The following is a 5,810-nucleotide window of genomic DNA, read 5'->3' as shown; positions in this document are numbered from 1 at the left end:
CATGAGCCCCCTCGCGGCCATCGCACGCCAACATAACCTCAACATCATCTCCTACGCCGACGACACTCAACTGATCCTATCACTCACCAGAGACCCTAACACGGCCAAAACCAACCTACACGAAGGAATGAAAGAAGTAGCCGAATGGATGAAGCACAGCCGTCTGAAACTGAACTCAGACAAAACAGAAGTCCTCATCTTAGGTACCTCCCCCTCCGCCTGGGACGACTCTTGGTGGCCAGAGGCCCTTGGAAAAGCACCCATCCCGACGGACCACGCACGGAACCTGGGCGTCATCCTTGATTCCTCACTCTCGATGAACAGACAAGTCAACGCCGTTTCTTCATCTTGCTTCAACATTCTTCGCATGCTCAAAAAAACATTTCGCTGGATCCCTACCGAAACTAGAAAAACAGTCACCCACGCTCTGGTCACGAGCCGACTGGACTACGGAAACACCCTCTACGCCGGCACCACCGCAAAACTCCAGAAAAAACTACAACGCATCCAGAACGCCTCAGCCAGGCTCATATTAGACATCCCGCGTAAAGAACACATCTCTGATCACCTGAAAAACCTTCACTGGCTCCCCGTCAATAAGAGGATCACTTTCCGGCTCCTTACCCACGCACACAAAGCACTCTACGAAATCGGACCCGAATGCCTCAACACACGACTATCCTTCTACACCCCCTCCCGCCAGCTACGATCCTCCAACCAAGCCCTTGCCACTGTACCTCGTATCAACAAAACCACCATGGGAGGTAGATCCTTCTCCTACCTAGCAGCTAAAACTTGGAACTCACTTCCCACTCACCTACGCCTTACTCAGAACCACCTAGCATTCAGAAAGCAACTCAAAACGTGGATATTCGACAAGTAACTCCCCACCCTTCTTCAAGCGCCTTGAGACCCTCTGGGTATGTAGCGCGCTATACAAATCTTTTTGACTTGACTTGACTTGACATGGTGGTACCAAGGAGGGACTAACAAGCCTATTTACAAATCAGAAGCCAGCATTTACGAAGGACAATGACACAAGCCAATGACAAATATGGGTGGAGAGTGGGAGGGGCTTCCAGTGCATACTCCAATACAGAACGCCCCTAGGAGCGACCTAAAAACTGAAGTTAAAGGCCTTCTCCATCTCTGCACTGAGGATCTTTACCGATATCCCTGAATCCATCCGGACAGCCGCAAGGCCGTTTCTATTGAGGTAACTGCCGAGTAACCCCCTCTTTAAGTAACAAGGCATCACGGTGCATAGCTGCCAAGTTTCCCAGGTGCATGCCTGACTGTTTAGGCCAGTCTGACTTGTTTCCTATACTTTTTTTACTTTTAGTTGTATTTAACCCAGTATAAACCCAGGACTACAAGTCCCAGAATTCTAAGAGAAAAAAACGGGGCTAACTAGTCACAGGTGGACTTGGGAAACTAAGGAGCTATGATGGGGCAGCAATAAACCAGCTTCACCTCTCTGTACAGCTCTCTGCTACCCTTTGTTTATATTTACACCAAATAAATACATAATAATGCCCCAATCTATACTACTATTATAAAGAGAGAACACAAACCTTTTGGCAAGGTAAACTCGGGAACCACAGCGCCAATCCACACACCCAATACATTGTTGTAATCCTCAGGGTGTGCAGATGGACATAGGCTATAGAAAATTTTTAAAAAACGTAAATTTAAAAATATAACTTTAAAAAAAAGTAGTGCCCTGAAAGTAGCGCCGGCCGCGACGCTGACGGCCACGACGTAGCGCTGGCCGCAACGTACGTGATGACGAGGAGGAGCAGCGGTGAAGTGAGGAGCTCGGGGAGGAGCGGCGGCTCAGGTAAGGCTCTGGGACACGGGACGGGAGGGAGCCGGTGCGGGAGGTTGGCCCGGAACAACTGCGGTAAGGCTCAGGGTCTGGGGGCAGCATTTCAGGCTTGCGTGCACTCCCGCCCCGGACCCCGCCCGCCACGACATTGTCCGGGACACAGACAATGTCGTGGCGGGCGGGGGCCCGGGGCGGGAGTGCACGCAAGCCTGAAATGCTGCCCCCAGCCCCCTTCTGCTCAAGGCAACGATGGGGCGGGCTGCTAGTCTAGAATAAATGTGTTAGCACTGGAGTAAAGATATATCTTTTGGAGAAACCGCAGCCAAGCTTTTCCACCCAGGGTGACTGCTAGATTATGTTTCCACTTAATAGAGCTTAGGAATACATGTACTTATTTTGCCAGGCTTATTTTTATGTTTTTATTGTTTTACTGATATCCGCACCAGCAAAGTTGCTTCTCGTCAAATCGCTTCAAGGATGCCAAAGGATTCATAGCCAGTTGAAGACACTGCCTGTGATGTCACGTCGTATGCTAATTAGAGGGGATTGCCCTTCATTGCCTGCCTTGAGCCCCTAAAATCCTACACCCGGCCCTGCCCTACAGACCTCAGCAGCATTGGGTCCTGTGGCCAGTGTTCTCCTCCATGCAGTGTTCGCTCCTCTACCACTGTGTGTGTTTGTTTCGGGGCTGTGTGTCCCTCTGTATGGGTGTGAGCCTCTCAATGGGTGCGTGTCCGTCCCTGCGCTGTGAGTCTCCCTGCATGGAGGTGTGTCTCTCTGCAGCGGCGCGTGCCCTGCATGGTGCCTGCCTGTCCATGGGTTGCAAGTCTCCCTACATGGAGGTGTCCTTCTGTAGGGGTGTGTCTCTCTCTCTGCAGGGCGTGTGTCCGTCCCTGTGCTGTGAGTTCCCCTGCATGGGTGTGTGTCTCTGCATGGGTGTGTGTGTCGCTGCATGGGTGTGTGTGTCTCTGTAGGGGTGTGTGTCCCCCTGCATGGGTGTGTGTCTCTCTGCAGGAGTGTGTACCTCTGCATGGGTGTGTGTTCCTCTGCAGGGGTGTGTGTCTCTGCATGGGTGTGTGTCTCGCTCCATGGGTGTGTGTGTCTCTGTAGGGGTGTGTGTCCCCCTGCATGGGTGTGTGTCTCTCTGCAGGGGTTTGTGTCTCTCTCTCTGCAGGACGTGTGTCCGTCCCTGTGCTGTGAGTTCCCCTGCATGGGTGTGTGTCTCGCTCCATGGGTGTGTGTGTCTCTGTAGGGGTGTGTGTCCCCCTGCATGGGTGAGTGTCTCTCTGCAGGAGTGTGTACCTCTGCATGGGTGTGTGTTCCTCTGCAGGGGTGTGTGTCTCTGCATGGGTGTGTCTCTCTGCATGGGTGTGTGTCTCTCTGCGTGGGTGTGTGTCTCTCTGCATGGGTGTGTGTCTCTCTGCATGGGTGTGTGTCTCTCTGCATGGGTGTGTCCCTCTGCATGGGTGTGTGTGTCTCTGCATGGTTGTGTGTTTCTCTGCATGGCTGTGTGTGTCTCTGCAGGGGTTTGTGTGTCTCTCTCTGCAGGGTGCGTGTCCGTCCCTGTGCTGTGAGTTCCCCTGCATGGGTGTGTGTCTCTGCATGGGTGTGTGTCTCGCTGCATGGGTGGGTGTGTCTCTGTAGGGGTGTGTGTCCCCCTGCATGGGTGTGTGTCTCTCTGCAGGAGTGTGTGCCTCTGCATGGGTGTGTGTTCCTCTGCAGGGGTGTGTGTCTCTGCATGGGTGTGTCTCTCTGCATGGGTGTGTGTCTCTCTGCGTGGGTGTGTGTCTCTCTGCCTGGGTGTGTGTCTCTCTGCATGGGTGTGTGTCTCTCTCTGCAGGAGTGTGTGCCTCTGCATGGGTGTGTGTTCCTCTGCAGGGGTGTGTGTCTCTGCATGGGTGTGTCTCTCTGCATGGGTGTGTGTCTCTCTGCCTGGGTGTGTGTCTCTCTGCATGGGTGTGTGTCTCTCTCTGCAGGAGTGTGTGTCTCTGCATGGGTGTGTGCCTCTGCATGGGTGTGTGTCCCTCTGTAGGGGAGTGTGTCCGTCCCTGCGCTGTGAGTCTCCCTGCATGGGTGTGTCTCTCTCTGCAGGGGTGTGTGTCTCTGCATGGGTGTGTGTCACTGCATGGGTGTGTGCCTCTGCATGGGTGTGTGTTCCTCTGCAGGGGTGTGTGTCTCTGCATGGGTGTGTGTCACTGCATGGGTGTGTGCCTCTACATGGGTGTGTGTCTCTCTGCATGGGTGTGTGTCACTGCATGGGTCAGTGTGTCTTTGCATGGGTGTGTGCCTCTGCATGGGTGTGTATGCCTCTGCAAAGGTGTGTGTTCCTCTGCAGGGGTGTGTGTCTCTGCATGGGTGTGTCTCTCTGCATGGGTGTGTGTCTATCCCCATGTGTGTGTGTGTGTGTCTGCATGGGTGTGTGTCTCTCTGCAGGGCTGTGTGTACCTCCGCAACGGTGTGTGTCCTGCTGCATGGGTGTGTGTCTCTGCATGGGTGTGTGTCTCTGCATGGGTGTGTGTCTCTCTGCAGGGGTGTGTCTCTCTTTCTCTGCAGGGTGCGTGTCCGTCCCTGTGCTGTGAGTCCCCCTGCATGGGTGTGTGTCTCTCTCTGCAGGAGTGTGTGTCTCTGCATGGGTGTGTGTCTCTCTCTGCAGGGATGTGTGCCTCTGCATGGGTGTTTGTCTCTCTGCAGGGGTGTGTGTACCTTTGCATGGGTGTGTGTCTCTGCATGGGTGTGTCTCTCTGCATGGGTGTCTGTCTCTCTGTGTGGGTGTGTGTCTCTCTGCGTGGGTGTGTGTCTCTCTCTGCAGGAGTGTGTGTCTCTGCAAGGGTGTGTGTCTCTCTCTGCAGGGATGTGTGCCTCTGCATGGGTGTTTGTCTCTCTGCAGGGGTGTGTGTACCTTTGCATGGGTGTGTGTCTCTGCATGGGTGTGTGCCTCTGCATGGGTGTGTGTCTCTCTGCAGGAGAGTGTGTCTCTGCATGGGTGTGTGTCTCTCTCTGCAGGGATGTGTGCCTCTGCATGGGTGTTTGTCTCTCTGCAGGGGTGTGTGTACCTTTGCATGGGTGTGTGTCTCTGCATGGGTGTGTCTCTCTGCATGGGTGTCTGTCTCTCTGCGTGGGTGTGTGTCTCTCTGCGTGGGTGTGTGTCTCTCTGCATGGGTGTGTGTCTCTCTGCATGGGTGTGTGTTTCTCTGCATGGGTGTGTGTCTCTGCATGGGTGTGTGTCCCCCTGCAATGGGTGTTTGTCCCCCTGCATGGGTGTGTGTCCCCCTCCATGTGTGTGTGTCTCTGCATGGGTGTGTGTGTCTCAGCATAGGTGTGTGTGTCTCTGTAGGGGTGCGTGTCTCCTCATAGGTGTGTGTCCCGCTGCATGGGTGTGTGTCTCTCTGCAGGGGTGTGTGCACCTCTACATAGGTGTGTGTCTCTGCATGGGTGTGTGTCTCTCTGCATGGGTGTGTGTGTCTCTGCATGGGTGTGTGTCTCTGCATGGGTGTGTGTCTCTGCATGGGTGTGTGTCTCTGCATGGGTGTGTGTCTCTCTGCAGGGGTGTGTGTACCTTTGCATGGGCGTGTGTCTCGCTGCATGGGTGTGTCTCTCTCTGCAGGAGTGTGTGTCTCTGCACGGGTGTGTGCCTCTGCATGGGTGTGTGTTTCTCTGCAGGGGTGTGTGTCTCTGCGAGGGTTTGTCTCTCTGCATGGGTGTGTGTCTCTCTGCGTGGATGTGTGTCTCTCTGTGTGGGTGTTTGTCCCTCTGCATAGGTGTTTGTCCCCCTGCATGGGTGTGTGTCCCCCTGCATGTGTGTGTGTCTCTGCATGGGTGTGTGTGTCTCTGCATGGGTGCGTGTCTCTGCATGGGTGTGTGTGTCTCTGCAGGGGTGCGTGTCTCTGCATAGGTGTGTGTCCCGCTGCATGGGTGTGTGTCTCTCTTGGGGAGATGTGTGTACATCTACATGGGTGTGTATCTCTGCATGGGTGTGTGTGTC

This window comes from Lissotriton vulgaris, chromosome 12 (genome assembly GCF_964263255.1).
Source record: "Lissotriton vulgaris chromosome 12, aLisVul1.2, whole genome shotgun sequence".
Lineage (NCBI taxonomy): Eukaryota > Metazoa > Chordata > Amphibia > Caudata > Salamandridae > Lissotriton > Lissotriton vulgaris.
Note: the sequence above shows the minus strand (reverse complement) of the source record.